The sequence below is a fragment of the Elaeis guineensis genome, chromosome 12, assembly GCF_000442705.2.
Source record: "Elaeis guineensis isolate ETL-2024a chromosome 12, EG11, whole genome shotgun sequence".
In the NCBI taxonomy this organism is placed as follows: Eukaryota; Viridiplantae; Streptophyta; class Magnoliopsida; order Arecales; family Arecaceae; genus Elaeis; species Elaeis guineensis.
Genome location: NC_026004.2, coordinates 71,233,855 through 71,258,897, shown reverse-complemented (window position 1 = coordinate 71,258,897; position 25,043 = coordinate 71,233,855).

Sequence of the window (25,043 nt, the reverse complement as noted above, 5' to 3'; positions counted from 1 at the left end):
AACTCTGTGGTAAGATTTCTTGTTTTATATGTCAATGACATTCTCTTAATCAAAAATGACATCCCTGCATTACAGGGAATAAAAGTTTGGTTGTCATCACAGTTCTCCATGAAAGACTTGGGAGAAGCATCCTTTATCCTTGGGATGAAGATCTATAGAGAAAATTCTAAAAGGTTACTTGGATTATCCCAATCGATGTACATTGATATTGTGCTGAAAAGGTTCAGCATGGAGAATTTCAAGAAAGGCTATCTTCTGATAGGCCAAAGAATTTCTCTCTCAAAGAGTGATTGTCCGATAACTTCTCAAGAGAGAGAGCATATGAGTAGAATTCCATATACTTTGACAGTGGGATCTATTATGTACGTCATGATATGTATGCAATCGGATGTGGTATACTCATTAGGAATAGTGAGCAGATACCAGCCCAATCCAGGTGAGAATTACTGAAAGGTCGTAAAGACCATCCTTAAGTATTTGAGAAATACTAACGATCAGTAGCTTATCTATGGAGAATCCGACCTAAAACTTATGAGATTTACAGACTCCAATTTTCAGTTGGATCATGACGACAGCAAAAATATGTCAGGATATATTTATACCTTGAATGGTGGAGCAATCCACTGAAAAAATTTCAAGCAGCACACTATAGCCGACTCTATTTGTGAGGCAGAATATATCGCGGCATCCGATGCTGCGAAAGAAGCTATGTGGCTACAAAAGTTCATCAACAAGCTCGAAGTGGCATCCTCCCTTGATGGCCCCATCTTGTTATACTGTGACAGTACTGGTGCCATTGCTCAAGCGAAGGAGTCGAAGTCACATTAGTAGACCAAGCACATTTTGCGCTGCTACCACCTGATCCGAGAGATCGTGGATCGAGATGACGTCGAGCTTCAGAAAATCGATGGAAAGGAGAATCTGACCGACCCATTTACTAAAGCTCTCGACGTCAAGGAGTTCGAAGACTATAAATCAAAGATGGATATATGATACTGCACCAATTGGCTTTAATTTAAGTGAAAGTTGTTGAAAATTGTGTCCCAAAATCAATCGTCAGCCTGTTGACGGTTGTGCTTATCATTGTGTACATCTCATTTTGATCTTCTGTTGTGTGATAAAGTCTTTAGGACTATTTGATTCAATATAGGAGGATATATCATTTAGTCCTTAAATGAGTTCGCGACCAAATGATATGCTATTACTAGGATGATAGACATATCAAATGTAGGCCATTGTGTGCCATATAGGTTGGTTGTCCTCTTAACCAAGGAGCATAGAAATGCTTGTATAGCATGTAGGTGAAATATAGGAGTATATTTCACTAAATGTGACCAACTCCAGAGCACTCTGCTGTCAAGTGTCACTCCGAAGGGATATAGGTATAAGTGTCCCTCCGACCTGAGATTATCATGGTGACTTGCAAGCAACTCACTATGCTTTGGTGCTGGACTACCTAAATTTTTAATTCCGCAATGAAAAATTTTTGGGCATAGTCAAGTACTTGTAAAGTTGGTGTGTGAGTCAAGATAGAATTGATCTCTCCAAATAAGTAGGAGTTAATGTATCAGTGTGTTTCAATTCAGTAAAACTTTGATCGGGGTAATTCATGTGATAGATTTTGAAAATTGAAATATAATGTGGATAGCCATATCAGGATTGGCAGTTAAACCCTAGGTCACCTTGAGCATTTGAGTCAAAGGAATGAATTATATGGTAACTATATTCAAATAGGTTTTTGAGTATTGCTTAGCATACTTTCGACCTATCCGGACATCGGGTACCATTGCTAGATGGTTACTCCGATTGGTACAAAAATTAGTTCCTGTACTACCAGCTTAGATTCAAACCTATGGAGTCACATACATTAGAAGTTTCTCTCTGATCACATGGCTAATCTGAAGAGTCCCAGTCAACGGAGACTCTGGTGAAGAGTCTCACTTGATGGGGACTTTGCTGAAGAGTCCCACTGGATGGGGACTCTAAAGAAGAGTCCCACTAAACTTGGATTCTATCATTAATAGAAGATTAATTAGTGATTACATAATTAATTAGCTCAATTTGATTAAGCATTAAATTCTGGATTAAATTAAATTTGATTCAATCAAGTCAAGTCAGTTTAGGTTATGAGATGACCTAATCGGTAAAGGAGAAATGATCCTGATTTGATCGGATCTATAGCTCAATTAATTTATTAATTTGATCAAATTTAATTGAAATTATAATAGCCTAATTAGATTAGGTTCATCATATTTTATTTAAAACTAATTGGATTGGATTTGAAAGAAATCTAATTGGTTAAATCCTAGAATTCCAAATGAGTAGGACTCTATCCCTTACGCCACCTAAATTATCTCATACTTTTTCTCACCATACAAAATTAGTTTGTCATAAGAAAATCAAAAAATAATCCTTCTTTTGTCGCTCATTAAGGATAGAAATTGATTGATTTTGATTTGAATTCAAATTAGTTTGAATTTCAACTTAAAACCTTATCCATATCCTTCCACACGTTGGCTGCTTTTGAAGGGGTCTATTGTATACACTAAAAGAAGATCTTCCCAACTAATTTTCATGCTTTATTTTCTCTGGTAATTCTCTCTTTAAGTTAGATAAGGATGAGAAAAAGTTGGAGTCAAATTGAAATTCAAAAGAGTTTGAATTACAACAAACTCCAGCCCTTATCCTGTTTTATCTGGTTTGTGCGACAACCATAAAAAGGCCATAATTTTGTGTGCTAAAAGAAGAGAACTCTTCACCACGAGATACCAGAGAGAAATATGGTCAAAAATATTTCTTTGAGATATAAGAATTGGGTGGGTTTCTTTCCTTCTTGGCATGAACAAAAGAGGAGACCATTCTCCTCTTGGGTGAGAGACCTAAAATTTTTGGATGAGGAAAAAATTAAAGAGAAAAGAGTCTTCATCTAAATTTTCTCCATCATCTAGCATCTTTTTCTGATCCATCTTTAACATCAAAAAAGTTCAAGATGATCGAAAAAAGAAATCAAGTCAAATCTATCATCAGAAGCTGACTGCACGAGCAAGCACTCCCACGGAGGGCTGATCGGTCCAAGGAGCTTTGTGTGGACCTGTTGGGAAATGTGTCCCAAAAAGCCAATCGTCAAGTTTTTGACGGTTGAGCAACCAAGTATTGTAATTAATTTGTTAATAAATAAAATATATTTGGCATCTTCATCATAAGCTTTCATCTTCTAATGAACTCCGTTGTTATGATGAAGTCCTTAGGACTATTTAGATTCGATAAAGAGAGGATTTATCGATTAGTCCTTAAAACTGTTCACGACCAAATGATAAGCTGTTAATAAGGACGACAGCTTCTATCGAGCATAGGTCGCTGTAGGCCATATGGGTTGGTTGTCCTCTTAACCAAGGAGTGTGGAGACACTGGTATGGCATACAGGTGAGATGTAAGGGTACATCGTCATTGAACGTGACCAACTCCAGAGCATTCTGCTGTCGAGAATGTCTCTGATGGGATATAGGTATAAGTGTCCCTTAGACTTGAGATCACCTCAGTGACTTGCAAGCAACTCACTGTGCTTTGGTACTGGACTAACTGAATTTCTAATTCAGGGACGGAAGGCTTCTGGGCATAGTCAAGTACTTGCGAAGTCAGAGTGTGATCGAGATGGGATTGACCACTCCAAGAGTTGGAGAAGAATGAGTCGCTGTATTTCAATTTAGCAAAACCTTGGCCAGGGTAATCCATCAGATGGATTTGATATTTTGAAATACAATGTGGACAACCTGATCAGAGTTGGCAGTTGAGCTCTGGGGTGTCCTATGATCATTTTGGTCAAGGGGATGAATTATATGAAAACTATATCCGCATGGGTTCTAAGGATGTTGTTCTACACATTCGACTTATCCGGTCGTCGGGTACCATTGCTAGATGGTCACTTCGATTGGTATAGGAATTTGTTCCTATGCTACCAGCTTAGGTTCGGACCTATGAGGTCACACACATTAGAGTTCATGATCCGATCAGATGGTTGATCAACGATTAAGAATCGTTCTAGGGTTAAATGATCAATACGATTGACATTTAACCCAGTGCAAGTGTTGCAGGAGGATCGATTAGCAATTCGATTGCTAATTGGCTTAATTTGATTAAGCCAATGGGATGAGATTAAGTCTAATTAAATATGATTTAATTAGATTTGGTTTGGGCTTGATTGGATCAAGTCCAATTGGTTTATTGGATAAGCCAAGTGCAAGGAAAAATCTAGTCCTAGTTCAACTAGGACTTGGGTCAATCTAATTTCTAATTTGATTAGAAAATTAAATCAGATTTAAATATAATTTAATCTGATTAAATTAGGTTCTTAATTGGGTTAAGACCTATTTTAATTGGGTTGATCTAATTTTGATTTGATTTGGTTTGGAAAACCAAATTAAAACAAGTTATGAGACAGAATCCTAGTAGGACTAGGATTCCACCTTGCGCCACATAAACCTTCTCCACGCCCTCTCTCTTATTCAACGCCAATCTCCACTTATTTTGTGCGACAAAAGCCCTCTCCCATATCTCTCTCACGTTCACAAAAGGTCTCCTCTCTTCTTTCTTACATGGAAGGTGATTTGGATCAAATCTAAAAGGAATAAGTTTGGATTTTGAATTCTATGAGATAGAGTTTTAGAAATCCAAAACTCTTTCAATTTTGCACCGAATTTATCCAAATTTTTTTTGAAATTTTCGTGGCTTTTAGGGTTTACATTGTATACTCTTTTCTGGTGATCCATGCATGAAAATATGGAAAAGGTGCTCAAGAGTTGGGCATCCCTTAACTTGCCATGTTTGGATAAGCCTTGACTAGGTGTTTGATCTAGACAAGGACTCTATCATATCTCTCTATATAAGACGAGTTTCTTCGTGAAATTTTAAAAGGAGATAGATATTTGAGATACCTTTCTTCCATCCAAAAATCAGAGAGAAATACCTTTGGGTCATGGAGATATAAAAGATGTAAGTTTGGGTGTCTAGAGAGAAAAACGTGAAGAAGAAGAGGGTCTTCTTCTAGGGTTTTTATTTTCATATCTTTCCTCCTTCCATCTTGAGTTTCCTGAGAGCATCTCAGATCTGAAACTCCTCCTTCTACTTTTCATCTTTAGAAGAGTCTAAATCAAGAAGAAGGAGGCACCTGATCAACCATCAAAGAAGGATCAGCGCAGTACTAGCATACTGTGCTGATTTCCTGAAGCAGGACTTCTGATCGAGATTCGTGGGCTCGTGTGGACGACTCCTAGAGGCCGGACATGTGTGCGGCTTGCAATATCATCCTTAAGCCTGGATCAGCGAGGTTAGAGCATCTAACTTGCAAGGTAATAGATCTGATCTATTATTTAATACATACATTAGATGTAGCTAGTATAGAAACATGTTGATATGATCAACATGTAGTTCTTACTATATTTATATATATTTTAATTTTTGATTTAATGCTATGTAATAATCATGTAATAGGATCTTAGATCTAGGGATTTTCTGATCTTAGAAAATAAATTTTGATTTATTTTAGTCTTCCATTGTATGATCTTGAAAAAGTTTCAAGATCTAACCTCGAAACCCTAGATCTGGTTCCTACAATTGGTATCAGAGCCTAGGTTCTTTATTACATGATTATTTATACATGCTTAGATTATTTCTTAGATTAGATCTAATTTATAATCTGATTATTAAATCTGAAATTAAAATTTTAGATCAATCACAAACTGCAAGGTTGTCCTGCTGTAAGGTTTACCCCTTACAGTGCAAAGATTGTCCTAGTTTGTGTAGATCTATCTTTAATCATAAATTTGTTAGATATGATCTAGATTAAATTTATGATTTATTAGATTTAAAAGATGTTTAAATCTGAAATAAAATCTCTTTGTTAATAATTTTTGTGCAAAGAAATTGTTTAAAGTTGAAATTATTTCAATTACATGAACCTGTTTAGATTAGATCTAAAGTAGTTTCATGTTTATTTCACTTGCATCTTGATTATGAATCAAACATGCAATATGATTGGTAGAATCATATTGTAAAATTATTTTACAAATATGAAAATGATTTTTTGAAAAGCCGAACCCAACCCTCAGCCCAAAACTTAATTAAGAATTAAGAAGTTGTTTGATTAGGTTCTAGGATTGTGAATTGAAGAACCTAAGACACAAATCATAACACATTGGGTTAATGGGTTAGTGAAAATTAGGTCCATTAATTGGGTTAGACCTATGGTTAGATTAAAGATGGACTTAATTAGAGAATTGACTAAATCTAATCAATTGTTGTCTTAGATTAGGTCAAGGATTCTCTAGATCAATTACAATAGTTGTAGTTGGTCAAGTCCATGTCTTTAATGAGAACCAAATGGACTTGATTCTTGGCTAAGCGGTCTAGCACGAACTGTTAGGTTGATCTAATCGAAACTAATTAAACCAGTTGGTGTCTAAGGTAAACCAGACCGATGGTTTTTAATTGGGAGCCCGCTTACCTGGCCATTCATGATGGTGTCTAAGGCAAGCTTTGGCAGACCCTCCCACTGATCGAACTTACCTGGCCTCTTGGTGAAATTATGTTTTGATCGGATCACTTGACTATTCGAGCTGACCCATGTCAGCTAGGTAAATCAGTGTGACTGATTTAGGTGCTCCTAGACCAGCCCTTTTAATGGTCTCCCTTAAGCTGACTTGGTGAAGTCAGTGGGAGGATCATGATAAGCTGGTTCATCTGACCTCATCCTCTATATTATTTAAATCCTCTAAAATTATTAGGTCCTTAAAATGATAAAGTTATGGAGATAACTGAGTCATAGCCTCCCATTAAGGTGTTTGATAATGAGTCCATGAACTCAATAATCATTGCAGACCCAAAGGCCTGGTGCTTGTTGACTAATGGAATTATCACTCATCATATGATGACTTGGAAGTATCTCTCTAATGGTGGTTAGGTGAGCCAACCAAAGTTGGGCTTAATCATTCGTTGGTTAGATACACCAAGTATGATCATGTTAATGGTTGGACCTAACTGGATCCTTACAGTGGAGGCCAAAGCCTACTGATTAGGTTTCTGGGGCAAAATTAAAATTACTAGAAATTGTTTAGAGAAACAATTGGTTATGAACCTACCCTTAGATGTACATGGGTTGGCCAACCAAAGTTGGGCTTGTGTGCAGTCTAAGTGGATTCTAGTACCCGCTAAGAAATTAGGGTAATTCCTCGAATTGAAGGTAGAGGCTACCAATTCGAATAAAATAATGGGAGAAACCTTTTGATTAAAGTCCAAATCTTTAGGTTTAATGAATCAATTACTAATTAGGTTATGGTTCTCCTTTGTGCAAATATGGCCACTTCCCTATCGCTCCGATCATTGTTGGACAATGATAAGTTGGTGGGACCCAACTTCGGTAGCTGGTACCGAAAGTTGAAGATAGTCCTGGAGCATGAACGGATCCTATATGTGATAATGGATCCTGCACCTGAGGAGCCAGCTGTCAATGCACGTGGAACAGTTAGAGATACTTACCAGAAGTGGCTCAGTGACCGGACCATGGTGCGCTGTATCATGCTGGCTGCTATCATGAGCGACGAGTTCAGTCACAGATTCGAGACGGCTCAGCCAAAGGACATGCTTCAAGTGTTGGAGGATACCTTTGGCACACCCGATGACGTAGAAAGGCACAAGACTAGTTGTGCCATCTTCAACGCCAAAATACGGGATGGAGTCTCTATCACTGATCATGTATTGTACATGATCGAGCTGATGGAACGATTGAGCAAGCTCGGCTTTTCCTTGCATGAGCAGCTTGGGAAAGATGCAATACTGAACTCGCTGCCCAAGTCTTGTCTTCCATTCCTCACTCATTATAGAATGACAAAGCCTGAAGTAAACTACCATGGGTTAATGGGGTTGCTTCAGAACTTTGAGAAGGATCACCAACTCCTCAAGGAGTCGGTGAACTCAGTGAACTCAATGGGAGGTTCATCTTCTGGTTCTCGACCCTTTGAGAAAGGAAAGAAGAACAAGAAGAAGAAAGTCAAGAAGGTGCAAGTTCAGGCTGGGACATCTGTGCAGAGCCAGACCAAAAAGATCAAGCCTGATAAGAGTCTATTCTACTGGCAAGCACCCTAGATTAGATAGTGTGTCAAATATCTACTTATGGCATTGGAGGCTAGGTCATATAAATAAGAACAGAATAAACAGGTTGACTCAAGAGGGAATCCTCAAAGTCAGTGATTGTGAATCGCTTCCAACCTGTGAGTTCTGTCTTCTTGGTAAAATGACCAAGTCACCTTTTACTGGAAAAGGTGAGAGAGCTACTGAGCTCTTGGGCCTAGTACATACTGATGTATGTGGGCCCATGAGCACCAGTGCTAGAGGTGGATATTTCTACTTCATAGCTTTCACGGATGACCTATACCTATATGGATATGTCTATCTGATGAAACATAAGTCGGATTCATTTGAAATGTTCAAATGATTCTGAAGTGAAGTAGAAAAACAAACTGGGAAGAGTATTAAAACTCTTCGATCTGATCGAGGAGGAGAATACCTTTCTAGTGAATTTCTCACATATCTAGGAGAGAATGGGATTCTCTCCCAATGGACTCCTCCAGGAACACCACAGCATAATGGTGTGTCTGAAAGGAGGAATCGAACTCTGTTAGACATGGTCTGATCCATGATGGGTTTTGCTAGCTTGCCGATATCCTTCTGGGGATATGCACTCGAATCGGCTTGTTATCTATTAAATAGAGTTCCAAGTAAGTCTGTAATTAAGACTCCATATGAGATATGGACGGGACGTAAGCCAGCACTTTTACACCTTAGGGTCTGGGGGTGCCCGGCCTATGTCAAACGATTAGTCACAGACAAACTTGGACCTAGATCTGACAAATGCTCATTCATAGGGTACCCCAAAGAGATAAAAGGATATTTTTTCTACCATGCTGATGTTCAAAAGGTGTTCGTCAGCCTTAAGGCAATCTTTTTAGAAAAGGAGTTCCTTGGTGAAGGAACTGTTGCCTCTAAGGTTGAACTTGATGAAGTTCAACAGGTAGAAGGACCGACATCAATAGCTGAACCTGAGTCGGATATGATTAGATCAGATCCGGAGCCCAATATACCTGCACCATTAAGGTGATCTGGTAGAGTACCCGTCAGCCGGACAGATACTACGGTTTCTTGATCTGGGACGGTGATCCCATTGAACTTGATGAGAATAATGAGGATCCGATCACCTATATGGATGCTATGCAGAGACCTGATTCCGAGAAATGGCTTGAAGCCATGAAATCCGAAATGGAGTCCATGAAGGTCAACGATGTATGGACATTGGTTGACCCACCTAAAGGGGTTAAACCCATTGGGTGTAAATGGGTCTTCAAAAGGAAGAGGGGCACAGACGGAAAGGTGGAGACCTATAAAGCCCGTCTGGTTGCCAAGGGGTATCGTCAACGTTATGGTATTGACTATGACGAGACTTTTTCCCCTATGGCAATGCTCAAATCCATTCGGATATACTTGCAATAGCTGTCCATCTGGATTATGAGATCTGACAAATGGATGTAAAGACAGCTTTCCTGAATGGAGAGCTGACTGAAGAGGTGTATATGATACAACCTGAAGGGTTTACATCCACAGATGAGTCCAAGGTGTGCAAGCTTCAGAGATCCATTTATGGATTGAAGCAAGCTTCTTGGAGTTGGAACATGCGTTTTGATAAGGTGATCAAAACGTATGGCTTCATTAAGAATGGAAAAGAGCCCTGCATCTATAAATGGGAAAATGATCCAGTTGTGGTATTCCTTGTCTTGTACGTGGATGACATTCTCTTAATCGAGAATGACATCCCCGTACTACAGGGAATAAAAGTTTGGTTGTCATCACAGTTCTCCATGAAGGACTTGGGTGAAGCATCCTACATCCTAGGGATGAAGATCTATAGGGATAGATCTAAAAGGATGCTTGGGTTATCCCAGTCCATGTACATAGACACTGTGCTGAAGAGGTTCAGCATGGAAAATTCCAAGAAGGGCTATCTACCGATAGGCCATGGAATTTCTCTCTCTAAGAAGGATTGTCCGACAACTCCTGAAGAGAGAGAGCGTATGAGTAGAGTCCCATATGCTTCAGCCGTGGGATCTATCATGTACGCCATGATATGTACAAGACCAGATGTGGCATACTCACTAGGAGTAGTGAGTAGATACCAATCTGATCCTGGAGAAGATCACTGAAAAGTGGTTAAAGCCATCCTTAAGTATTTGAGAAATACTAAGGACCAATGGTTGGTTTATGGCGAGTCAGATCTGAAACTTGTGGGGTTCACAGACTCCAGCTTCCAATCTGACCATGATGATAGCAGGAGCGTGTCGGGTTATATCTTTACTCTGAATGGTGGAGCCATCTGCTGGAAGAGTTCCAAGCAGCATACTGTGGCAGACTCTGTTTGTGAAGCGGAGTATATCGCAGCATCAGATGCCGTGAAGGAAGCTGTGTGGCTGAGGAAATTCATCAACGAGCTCGGAGTAGCACCCTCCCTCGATGGTCCAGTCCTGCTCTACTGCGACAGCACTGGTGCCATAGCTCAGGTGAAAGAACCCAAAGCACATCAGCGGACGAAGCACATCTTGCACCGCTTCCACCTGGTCCGAGAGATCGTGGATCGAGGTGACGTCGACCTTCAGAAGATCGACTGAAAGGAGAACCTAGCCGACCCCTTCACTAAAGCCCTGGCAATAAAGGAGTTCGACAACCACAAGTCGAAGATGGGTATTAGATACTGTGCCGAGTGGCTTTAGGACAAGTGGGAGTTGTTGGGAAATGTGTCCCAAAAAGCCAATCGTCAAGTTGTTGACGGTTGAGCAACCAAGTATTGTAATTGATTTGTTAATAAATAAAATATATTTGGCATCTTCATCATAAGCTTTCATCTTCTAATGAACTCCGTTGTTATGATGAAGTCCTTAGGACTATTTAGATTCGATAAAGAGAGGATTTATCGATTAGTCCTTAAAACTGTTCACGACCAAATGATAAGCTGTTAATAAGGACGACAGCTTCTATCGAGCATAGGTCGCTGTAGGCCATATGGGTTGGTTGTCCTCTTAACCAAGGAGTGTGGAGACACTGGTATGGCATACAGGTGAGATGTAAGGGTACATCATCATTGAACGTGACCAACTCCAGAGCATTCTGCTGTCGAGAATGTCTCTGATGGGATATAGGTATAAGTGTCCCTTAGACTTGAGATCACCTCAGTGACTTGCAAGCAACTCACTGTGCTTTGGTACTGGACTAACTGAATTTCTAATTCAGGGACGGAAGGCTTCTGGGCATAGTCAAGTACTTGCGAAGTCAGAGTGTGATCGAGATGGGATTGACCACTCCAAGAGTTGGAGAAGAATGAGTCGCTGTATTTCAATTTAGCAAAACCTTGGCCAGGATAATCCATCAGATGGATTTGATATTTTGAAATACAATGTGGACAACCTGATCAGAGTTGACAGTTGAGCTCTGGGGTGTCCTATGATCATTTTGGTCAAGGGGATGAATTATATGAAAACTATATCCGCATGGGTTCTAAGGATGTTGTTCTACACATTCGACTTATCCGGTCGTCGGGTACCATTGCTAGATGGTCACTTCGATTGGTATAGGAATTTGTTCCTATGCTACCGGTTTAGGTTCGGACCTATGAGGTCACACACATTAGAGTTCATGATCCGATCAGATGGTTGATCAACGATTAAGAATCGTTCTAGGGTTAAATGATCAATACGATTGACATTTAACCCAGTGCAAGTGTTGCAGGAGAATCGATTAGCAATTCGATTGCTAATTGGCTTAATTTGATTAAGCCAATGGGATGAGATTAAGTCTAATTAAATATGATTTAATTAGATTTGGTTTGGGCTTGATTGGATCAATTTCAATTAGTTTATTGGATAAGCCAAGTGCAAGGAAAAATCTAGTCCTAGTTCAACTAGGACTTGGGTCAATCTAATTTCTAATTTGATTAGAAAATTAAATCAGATTTAAATATAATTTAATCTGATTAAATTAGGTTCTTAATTGGGTTAAAACCTATTTTAATTGGGTTGATCTAATTTTGATTTGATTTGGTTTGGGAAACCAAATTAAAACAAGTTATGAGACAGAATCCTAGTAGGACTAGGATTCCACCTTGCGCCACATAAACCTTCTCCACGCCCTCTCTCTTATTCAACGCCAATCTCCACTTATTTTGTGCGACAAAAGCCCTCTCCCAGATCTCTCTCACGTTCACAAAAGGTCTCCTCTCTTCTTTCTTACATGGAAGGTGATTTGGATCAAATCTAAAAGGAATAAGTTTGGATTTCGAATTCTATGAGATAGAGTTTTAGAAATCCAAAACTCTTTCAATTTTGCACCGAATTTATCCAAATTTTTTTTGGAATTTTTGTGGATTTTAGGGTTTATATTGTATACCCTTTTCTAGTGATCCATGCACGAAAATATGGAGGAGGTGCTCAAGAGTTGGGCATCCCTTAACTTGCCATGTTTGGATAAGCCTTGACTAGGTGTTTGACCTAGACAAGGACTCTATCATATCTCTCTATATAAGATGAGTTTTTTTGTGAAATTTTAGAAGGAGATAGATATTTGAGATACCTTTCTACCATCCAAAAATTAGAGAGAAATACCTTTGGGTCGTGGAGATATAAAAGATGCAAGTTTGGGTGTCTAGAGAGAAAAACGTGAAGAAGAAGAGGGTCTTCTGATCAACCATCAAAGAAGGATCAGCGCAGTACTAGCATACTGTGCTGATTTCCTGAAGCAGGACTTCTGATCGAGATTCGTGGGCTCGTGTGGACGACTCCTAGAGGCCGGACACGTGTGCGGCTTGCAACATCATCCTTAAGCCTGGATCAGCGAGGTTAGAGCGTCTAACTTGCAAGGTAATAGATCTGATCTATTATTTAATACATACATTAGATGTAGCTAGTATAGAAACATGTTGATATGATCAACATGTAGTTCTTACTATATTTATATATATTTTAATTTTTGATTTAATGCTATGTAATAATCATGTAATAGGATCTTAGATCTAGGGATTTTCTGATCTTAGAAAATAAATTTTGATTTATTTTAGTCTTTCGCTGTATGATCTTGAAAAAGTTTCAAGATCTAACCCTGAAACCCTAGATCTGGTTCCTACAGGACCATCCATAGAGGTCGGATGCTTGTGTAGCTACTCGACATCAGTGAGAGTTTCATACCATGCTTACCAGCAGTGGAGATCATAATCTAAAGGTGATGAGTTCTGAACTCTACCGGCATAATCTAAAGGTCAGATCAAATTCAGGGCATCGATGTGATCGATGCAGTTTTCTATTTTATTTCAAATTTTATATATAAATTTTTTATATCATAAATCCTTAATGGTAGTTTAGATCTGATCTAAGACATATTTAGAAAATTAAAATATTTAATCTTTTATTATTATGGTGTAAAATTTTAAAAATACATACTTTGAACTATCCATTTTTTCCTTCAATGAGGTGGTAGAGGAACATCAACTATTGGCTCATGAATAATGGGTTCTTAAGAATCTATAACTCTTTACTCTTCAGAGATCTTCTCTTCGAGCTCAACTAACCTCCCACTGCCACTATCCTGGATAAACTATTTTTTTAGAAATATGACATTCTAACTCACATCACATTATGATCTTGTGGAAAGTAGAAGTATCTCATTGATTCTTTTTGATACCCTATAAAATGAGCTATTACAGATCTATCCTTTAATTTATTAGCCATTTGTCTCTTGATATAGGTTGGATATTTCCAAGTCTTAAGATAACTTAGACTCGACTTCTTACCATACCATATCTTATAGGGTGTGGTAGGAACGGGATTTGATAGAATCCTATTCAACATGTGAATGGCAGTTAATAAGGCATGTCTCCAAATATATAAGGGTGGATCAGTGAAACTCATTATGGATCTGACCATATCTAATAGGGTCCTATTTCTCCTTTTGGATATCCCATTGAGCTAAAGTGTTCCAGAAGGAGTTTATTGAGAGATTATGCCGTTGTCTTTGAGATATCCCATAAATTTTTGACTAAAGTATTCACCTCATCGATCAGATCAAAAAATCTTAATAAGTCTGTCTGTTTGTTTTTCTACTTCATTTCTGAATTTCTTGAACTTTTGAAAGGATTCAAATTTGTGTTTGATCAAATACACATATCTATATCTAGACAGATCATCAGTAAAGGTAATAAAATAGCTATAACCACTCCTGACCTACACATCAAATTGTCTACACACATCGGTGTGTACCAAGATAAGTAACTCTGTGGCTCTTTCCCCATATCCTACAAAGGGTAACTTGGTTATTTTTTTTTTTGAAGACAAGATTCACAAGTTGGATACGACTCTAGATGAAGAGAGCCAAAGATCCTATCCTTTTTCAGTTTGTTTATCCTGTCCTCTCCAATATGGTCTAGCCTATGATGCCATAAGTACTTCTGGTTAATTTCATCTCTGGATCTCTTTTGACCTATGGTACTCCCTATTTGCTCATTCAAATTCACATTCGCATCAACATACAAGTGATACAGACTGTCAATTTAAAGATCACGTGCAATCAATTTATTTCGTAAATAAATAGAATAAAAATCTTTATTGAAATTAAATTCAAAATCTTTCTGTGCTAGCATAGACACGGAAATCAATTTTCAACTAGCTACAGGAATAAAATAACAGTCTTTTAAATCCAATCTAAAATCTGACGATAATCGAAAAGGATAAGTGCCAATGGCTTCTGCAGTAACTTTTGCTCCATTACCGATTCGAAGGATCATGTCACCTTTTCTCAACCTCCTACTTTCTACTAGACCCTGTATTGAAGTACATATATGAGCACTCGAACCAGAGTCGAACACCCAACTAGAAGTAGAAGAAACCGTAAGGTTAGATTTAATTACGAACATACCTTCTGAAGGTTTATTATCCTTTTTGGTCTTTAGGCTCTCCAGGTAGAGTGAACAGTTCCTCCTCCAATGACCTTCAACGTCACTGTGAAAATATTTTTCCTTTGATTCAACCTTCTTTGGGATATCTTTCTTTGGCTTGCTTTCTTTCTTCTGCTTCTTAGTGAATTTTATCTTCTTCTTCCAACTAAATTTTTTTTTGAAAGAAGTTCACTCCACAGCGAGAACAGTGCCTCTTGAACTTTTCAAGGTTTCTTCCGTAGTGACCAACATGTTGACCAGTTCGGGTATAGTGCAATCAAATTTGTTTATATGAAAATTTATAATAAATTGACTATATGAACTTGTAAGGGATTAAAGGATTAAATTCATCTGTAATTTCTTTTGCATATTGATCGCTATCGTAGACAGTCAAGAATAAAAATCAATTCAAACTATATAGATAGGGTGAATAGGGATCGTTTCCATGGAGATCTAGGATGATTATCTTTTTTTTCTAAGAAGAAATAAAAAGAAAATTGATTGTAGAAGAATTAACAAGAAATATAATAGCAAAAAAAATCAAAAGTGTAAATTAAATTATGAAAGAAAATAATTCAGAGAAATAATCCAGAAATTCTGAATCCACCATGCAAAAAGATTTATTTTCTTCTTCTTTTTCTATATTACAATATTTAATTCTTGTAATTATGGTATTAGTATAGTTTATCTCTAAGGGATACGAACTGTATCAGTAGATTACAACTCATCCTGTTGGAGTATAAACTATCTAAATTCAATTACAAGATCTAAGATTCAATCTAACATACCACGATCTATCTCTTCAAAGCACGTACCGTATCTAGAGATCACGGCACGTCAATAGAGGGTATAAGCCGTGTAGGCTCGATCAATACCTCAATAAAAAGATATGAAATAAAAGCATAATTTTATTGCATAAAAATTAAATACAAAAAAATAAAAAATAAAAACCCATTTACATGCTTCATCATATTCCTGGATTGAAGGGATTTAGCCATGCATCAAGCTCTCTAGCTCCATAATCTCCTAATATTTGATTCTTAAAGTTCTTTGAATTTTTCTCTATTTTTTTCTTATTTTTCTCTGATTTTTTTTCTCTTTCAAGCTTATTCCTGGACCCCCTATTTATAGATAATTTTTTCATATTTTTCTGATCACAAAAGGAGTCCTAAAATCCTTAGAAAACGTATTAATCTTCTAAGAATTTTTCTGACCGTCGGATCAAGCTTGGACCGTCCAAATCAGCTCAAAAATCAGAGTTATAATCCTTATCAGGGTCGGATCAAATGCCAGCCATCCGATCTGGGTTCTGATTAAGTTCTGGCCGTCGGATCGCGTAAAGAGTCCTTAACACAGTCAAGAGCGATAACAGCCGTTGGATCACATGATGGATTGCTTCTGAGCCATCGGATCACGCAAAAGAGTCCTATTCAAAGTCGGCAATGAGTCTGAACCATCGGATCTGGATCGGATTAAATCTCAACCGTTGGATCGCACCCAGGATCTTTCTCTCACTGTGAGCCGTGCTTGTGGATCGTGTAACTATTCCTGTGGACCGTGTCCTGGCTCTGTGGACCGACCGACCGGTCCACCGTGCACCAGAGATAATATTTTTTATTTTTTTAGGATATTTTAGCTCTGTTTTCGCTCTGATTTTTACCTAAAAAACTAAAAAAAATATACATTAAATGTCTCAAAATTTTTTCTTTATTTTGGTGCTTAAATTGCTCAATTAAATTAACATCTATTTTTTTATAAATATATCTAATTTCATATTTTTTTTCAAAATCACTTATTTTTTAGAAAAATTTAATAAATTCATGAAATTAGGGTTTTTAAGAAGATGTTAGCACCATAAATTATCAAAAATACCTTCAATAAATATAAAAATATACCACTTATCACACTTCCCAACTTGAACTTTGCTCGTCCTCGAGTAAAGAAAGAATTTAGATTTAAGTACCATTTAACTTAAAGTCTCAAATTTCACCAAACAATTTTAAAAAGGCCACTGATGTTCAGTAGAGTGTAAATAAGGTATGTCATTGGAGTATTAATACTAGTCAATATAAGAGTTAAACTAAGAATATTAAATTTTTTCTGAACTTTTCTAAATTATCACTACCTTTATCTCTAAATTATTAACCTTCATATGGACAAGTATATTGTAATTTCTGTCCTTCATTTATTGATTGATTTTGATTTTTTTTTCTTTTTTTTTCTTTTTAACATTGTACTGCTATTGAGTGTCTTAACCCTTTAAGCTTTTTGTTTGACCCACGTAGCAAGTTTCAGTCAATGACTCCCAAACCAGATAGCTTTAGGGAACTAGGTATAAAATATCCCTTGAACCTACTTGCTCGAATCAAACAGGCTACGAGTTAAAACTAGCTTTACAACAAAGCTTCTTTGCTCTTCATACCTTTTGACGCGAAACTCAATGCTTGCTTAGGCAAAGAGGTCCGATTACTCAGCATGAAGTACTTGAAAACTTTTTTTTTAATATATGAAGAAACATATAGTTACCCTACACAAGTCCATAAGAAGTAAACTCTTCTTTGATGTTGGTAGAAAAATTTAGAAATGCTCAAAGAAAACTATTTAAGTTCTAAACTTAACTCTTTATTGAGTTTTCTTAATACTTGATCCCTTGATATCTCACAACTCTCTAGTCTGTACATCAATTTTCTTTTAAAATATGCTTGGTTTAACTCAATTCTTAAATATAATCTGGTACTTAAATGCTAAATACTAACTTACTTGAGGACTTTTGAAAATATATATTTTTTTAAAAAAAATATATATTTTAAAAATATTTTTCTTTCCAACTTAATCGACATTGTCCTTAATAGAGTAGAAAAAATGAAAGGTGCATAAAAAGAGAAAGAAAAAGGAGGGATGTCACCAGATCCAAAAGTTTTTTTTCAAAATTGGTGCTTCCCCTATTTTAGCCAATATTGCCTTCAAATCTATACAAAGCAAGCCTTGATTAATCTGAACATAATGTAAAAGAAAGTAAAAGCAAAAACTCAAAACTGAGTTGCCTCCCAGAAAGTGCTAAGTTTTAAGTCTTCAGCCAGACTGAACTTGAGATACAGAATCAATTAGAATAAATAGGCTCATGGAGAACCATGGCCTCCTCCTCAATTTTAGTAGACAATTCCAAGAATGGTTTCAATCGTTGTCCATTTACTTTAAAAGTAGCACCATTGCTTGGGTTTTTGATTTTTACAGCTCCATGAGAAAAAATCTCTTTTACAATATAGGGTCCTGTCCATCTAGATCTAAGTTTTCTAAGAAATAAATGTAGCCTAGAGTTATACAAAAGAACTTTTTGACCAGATGAGAATGATTTTCTAAGGATTGCTCGATCATGAAATATCTTATTTCGTTCTTTGTATATCTTAGCATTGTCGTATGCCTCATTCCTAATTTCCTCAAGTTCATCAATTTGTAACTTCCTATGTTGTCCAGCCTCATCTAGATCCATGTTTAGCTTTTTGATCCCCCATATAGCTCTATATTCAATCTCTACTGGTAAGTGACATGCTTTACCAAACACAAGCCTGTAAGGAGACATTTCTAAGTTGGTTTTGAAGGCAGTACGATATGCCCAAAGAGCATCTACTAGCTTCAATGACCAATCTTTTCTATTGGTGCTTACAGTCTTCTCTAGGATTTGTTTGATTTGACGATTAGAAACTTCAACTTGTCCACTGGTCTGGAGGTGATAGGGTGTGGCCAATTTATGGGTGATATTGTATTTCTTTATCAGGGTTGCAAAGGTTCAATTACAAAAATGTGTTCCCTAATCATTTATAATGGCTCTAGGAATTTCAAAATGAGAGAGAATATTTTCTTTTAAAAATTTGATAATAATTTTGCTATCATTCGATCTACATGGCATAGCTTCTACCCATTTGGACACATAATCGACAGCCACTAAGATATATTCATTTCTGAAAGAATTTGAAAGTGGTCCCATGAAATCGATTCCCCATACATCAAAAATCTCAACAACTAAGATCGGATTTAATGGCATCATATCTCTTTTTGTGATCCGTCCTACTTGTTGACATCTAGTGCAACTTTTACAGTACTCATGTAAATCTTTAAACAAATTGAGCCAGTAAAATCCACATTGAAGAATTTTTGCAGCAGTTTTCTTGGCTCCAAAGTGGCTACCACAGGCTTGGTCTTGACAAAAAGATAAGATACTGTTAATCTCATGGTCCGGGACACATCTTCTAATGATTTGATCAGGACATTGTTTAAACAGATATAGATCATCCCAAATAAAATACTTTACTTGGGCAAAGAATTTGTGTTTGTCCTGAGTGTTCCAATAAGAAGGAATCCTACCAGTGGCCAAGTAATTGACAATATCAGCATACCATGGTTTTTTGGTCACGGACATGAGTTGTTCATTAGGAAAAGATTCTTCTATTGATGGTTTGTTAGAGGGTGCATCAGTCAATCGGGACAGGTGATCAGCCACTATATTTTTTGTTCCTTTCTTATCCCTGATATCTAGATCAAATTCTTGAAGAAGTAAAATCCATCAGATCAAATGTGCTTTTGCATCTTTCTTTATCAAGAGATGTCTAATGGCTCAGTGATCAGTGTATATAATGACATGTGACCCAACCAAATAAGATCTAAACTTTTCTAGAGCAAAGACAATAGCCAAAAACTCTTTTTCAATGATTGAATAGTTAAGCTGTGCATCATTAAGGGTTCTACTAGCATAATAAATAACTCATGGCAGTTTATCAATTCTTTGTCCTAAAATAGCTCCGATGGCATGATCAGATGCATCACACATGAGTTCAAAGGGTTGAGTCCAATCAGGTGGACGAATAATGGGTGCAGATGTCAGTGCCTTTTTAAGATGCTCAAAAGACTCGAGGTACTCAGAAGTGAAATTAAATTTAATGTCTTTAGCAAGAAGATTGGTCAGTGATCGAGCTATTTTACTAAAATTTTTGATGAACCTCCTATAGAAGCCAGCATGTCCTAAGAATGAGCGAATTTATTTGACTGATTTGGGTGGTGACAGATTTGCAATCAAATCTACTTTGACTTTATCTACTTCAATTCCCTTCTTTGAGATAACATGGTCAAGTACTACGCCTTCTTTGACCATAAATTGATATTTTTCTCAATTAAGCACTAAGTGTTTCTCCTTACACCTTTCTAAGACTAATCTTAACTGATGTAGACACTCAGAGAAGGTAGAGCCAAAGATGGAAAAATCATCCATGAATATTTCTAGAAATCTTTCAATCATATCAGAAAAGATGCTGACCATGCACCTTTGAAAAGTAGATGGAGCATTACATAAACCAAAGGGCATACGTCTATAGGCAAAAGTTCCAAATGGATAGGTAAATGTGGTCTTCTCTTGATCCTCTGATGCTATAAGAATCTGATTATAATCAGAATATCCATCAAGAAAATAATAGAACTCATGTCCAGCTAACCTTTCCAACATTTGATCAATGAATGGTAGGGAAAAATGGTCCTTTCTTGTGGCCGCATTTAATTTTCTGTAATCAATACAAACTCTCCATCCAGTTTGGACTCTAGTCGGCACCAACTCATATGCTTTATTTTGGATCACTATTATCCTAGACTTTTTAGGCACTACTTGAATTGGGCTAACCCATAAATTATCTGAAATAGGATAGATAATTCCATTGTCTAGTAACTTGAGAATTTCTTTCTTCACTACCTCCTTCATAGCTGGGTTAAGTCTTCTTTGGGGGTCTCTGATTGGCTTGGCTTCCTCCTCTAAATAAATTCGATGTTGAACAATTGAAGGACTGATCCCTTTGATGTCAGCCATGGTCCAGCCTATGGCTTCCTTATTTTCTTTGAGGACAGCTAAAAGTTTCTCTTCTTGAGTTTGATCTAGGTCTGATGCTATAATTACGGGTAGGGTTGCTGATGGACCTAGATATGCATATTTGAGATACTGAGGGAGTGTTTTGAGTTCTAGTTTAGGTGCTTCCTCAATCGATGGCTTGTGTATAGGTTCATCCATCCTTACAAGTGGTTTGACAGGTGGTTGCCATTGTGGATAAACTCTCTGATTACTAGATGGAGATATTTCATAAGCTATTTCAATTTCTTGATCTGACGAGAGATTACAGTCAAAATCTTCTTCTCCTAGGTCAATGGTCTCATAGATCTCATCTTGAATCAGATTTACATCAACGAATTGGTCCCTTTTTTTTTCAAGATTGAAAATATTTAGATCAATGGTCATATTTTCAAATGAGAGTTTCATAAGTCCATTGCAACAATTGATTAGGGCGTTGGTGGTCGCTAAGAATGATCTTCCTAAGATTATTGGAATGTGACCTTTTGGATTAATCACTGGTTCAGTCTCGAGGATCACAAAATCCATAGGATAAATAAAATTACTTACCTTAATTAACACATCTTCCACAACTCCTTTGGGAACCCTCACTGATCGATCTGCCAATTGTAATGTAATTTCTGTAGACTTTAATTCTCCTATCCCCAATTTTTCATAGACCGAATACGATAGGATATTCACCTAGCCCCTAAGTCTAATAAGGCCCTGTCAATGATGGTTTCCTCAATAAAACAAGAGATTGTAGGAGACCCTGGATCTTTATACTTGACAGGCATGTGGCTTGATAGATATGACCTTACATTAGCCGCCAAGAAGGCTTTCTTGGGAATGTTGGTGGTCTTCTTTTTTGTGCATAGGTCTTTGAGAAATTTGACATATATGGGAACTTGTTGGATCATATCTAATAGAGGAATATTCACTTTAACTTGTTTAAACATCTCTAAGATTTGATCCATATGGACTGAGTATTTGTTGGTCCTAAGTCTATTTGGAAAAGGAGCTACAGAATTGGTGGGTGATGTCTCGAATTGCTTAATCCCTGATGTGGATTCTTCCAGTGGCTTGGGTGGTTTGTTAATCTCTATTGACTCCTTAGACTTATCTGGATCCTCCAACTTGGTCTGATCAATTACTTGCTCATGAGGTGGTTTAGACAATGATTCATTTTGATCTTCAGGTGTATCGACATGGTTGTCTACTTGTTTTCCAGATCTTAAAGTATGAATTGCATTTAATTGGTTGATCTGGGCTCCTTGTTGTGGTCTTTGATTGTTTTAGATCCTAGGATTAGCCTCAGATTGACTCGGTAGTTTACCTTTTTCTCTTTCACTTACAGCAGTGGCTAATTGACCTAATTGCATCTCTAAACGGATAATGGCCTGGGTGTTGGAACTTAGAAGCTGGCCTGTGGTCTGCATGAAGTTGTTTAGTGTAATGTTGGTGCTAGCAGATGATTTTGCTAGGATTTCCAGACTCTTTTCTAGTGAGTTAAGCTTTTGATCATAGCTGAAACCTGATGGGGTATTTGATGATTGAGTGGGTCTGGGGTTGGGTTGAGTGAAAGCAGGTCTAATTGAGTTTGACCCTTGTGACCAAGAAAAATTGGGATGGTTCCTCCATCCTGAATTGTATGTTGGTGTGTAGGGGTCATTTGTGGGTCTTTGATAGGCTACATTCACCTGTGCTACTTCGTTCTCAGCTGGACCCATCAAGAAAGGACATCCTTCCATGGTGTGGTCTATGGCATTGCACCCATTGCAAGTTGTTGTTGCAACTTGGTTTACTTGGGTATGTTCCATGAGTTCTAGAGCCTCTATCCTATGGATCAAAGATGCGAATTTAGCCTCTTCAGCTAGGGAAGGTTGAACTTGATATACACCCCCTCTAGAAGGTATGTGTCTATCGGATTCTCTAGTAATCTCCCATTGTAGGCTCTTTTCTGCTAGGTCCTCTAGAAATTGCCAGGCTTCTATGGGTTCTTTATTCATGAATTGACCCTGACACATTGATTCTAACATGGTTCTTGAGTTTGGATCTAGTCCTTCATAAATGATTTGGCACAGCCTCCAAGTTTCTATTCCATGATGTGGGCATTGACTCAAAAGATTCTTAAAATGATCAAAGTACTTCCAAAAAGACTCACCTGGTAATTGATAAAATTGATTAATTTCATTCCTAAATTTGGCAGTCTTATGGTGTGGAAAAATTTTTTTTTAGGAACACTCTAACAAAACCCTCCCATGATGCGATGGATTGATTAGGACGACTGTATAACCACTTTTTGGCACTATCCTTGAGGGCAAAGTTGATCAACCTAAGTTTTACAACATCCTCAGCGAGTTGTTGAAGCCGCATCGTAGCACATACTTCCTCAAATTCTCTCATAAAAATATATGCATCCTCGATTTCGATGAATTTGGGAAGCATGTTTATGATCTAAGGTTTAATTTCAAAATTGGCATCAGTTTGTGGTAGTCGAATATATGAGGGTTGGGCTATCCTAACTGGATAGTAAAGATCTTTCAAGATCTTAGGTTCATGTTCGGGTTCACCCATGGTGGGCTTAAGGTCTACTGGACTCGATGTAAAGTTTGGATCTATTCTCACTAATCGACCAGATAACCTTGTCCACGAAGAAATTTGAGAATTTTTAGTTATTTTTGCAAAAAAAAAATTTATTATTATTTTTTATTATTTTTTTTTTTTAAAAGAAAAGAATTCTAAAGATGGGGGCCTAAGAAGTCCTAAATCTAGAGACGATAGAGGAGCATTTTAATTAGGGTTAATATTTGTAGGTTAGTAGTCACGTTACTCAATCAATCCTAGCTAAGGGTAACCCTAGATTTGGACAGCTCCTAACTTGTTAAGGTTGTCTTTGAGCATTCCAGGTAAAAGACTAGCCACTCAACTGGCCAGGTAAGTGTAAGGTCGGTGGGGGTCCCCCCATTGCTTTCCTTAGACACCAACTGAGTTAGCCAGGTAAATGAATGGAACCAATTAAATAACCACTTTCCTTCAGGACGTAGTCCTTGAACCACTTTTCTAGACATCAATCAAATTGACTAACCCTAATCCGATCTTATTCTTAGGATCTCTTGTCCTATTGAGCTCGAAAGTCCTTAGGGGCCAACGTCTAATTGATTTTAAATTAAGGTTTAGGTCCATGCAATATGCAGGATGGTGGTTTGTGGGTCAAGGAAGGGTGATGAAATCCTCACCTTATCTTGTTTAGGATTTGTGCCCTTAAGATGTTTTATGAATTTATGTAATGCAAGAAGAAAAGATGACCAGATTTGATAGTTAGTTAAGAGTAAATTGATTTGTTTTATTTTTTAGATTTTGTGATTAAGTATCTAATTCCTTGAGTAGATTATGTGGTGTCAATGTAAAAATTTTTTTTTTTAAATAATCGTGCCTAGATCCCCGATAATGGTACCAAAATTTGATCGCTGTCGTAGGCGGTCAAGAATAAAAACTAACTCAAACTATATAGATAGGGTGAGTAGGGATCGTTTCCATGGGGATCTAGGGCGATTATCTTTTTCTTTTAAGAAGAAATAAAAAGAGAATTGATTATAGAAGAATTAACAAGAAATAGAATAGCAAAAAAAATCAAAAGTGTAAATTAAATTATGAAAAAAATAATTCAGAGAAATAATCTAGGAATTCTGAATCCACCATGCAAAGAGATTTATTTTTTTCTTTTTTTCTATATTATAATATTTAATTTTTGTAATTATGGTATTAGTATAGTTTATCTCTAAGGAATACGAACTGTATCAGTAGATCACAACTCGTCCTGTTGGAGTATAAACTATCCAAATTTAATTACAAGATCTAAGATTCAATCTAACATACCACGATCTATCTCTTCAAAGCACGTACCGTATCCAGGGATCACGGCATGTCAATAGAGGGTATAGGTCGTGTAGGCTGGATCAATACCTCAATAAAAAGATATAAAATAAAAGCATAATTTTATTGCATAAAAATTAAATACAAAAAAATAAAAATAAAAACCCATTTACAGGCTTCATCATATTCCTGGATTGAAAGGATTTAGCCACGCATCAAGCTCTCTAGCTCCATAATCTCCTAATATTTGATCCCTAAAGCTCTTTGAATTTTTTCTCTATTTTTTCCTTG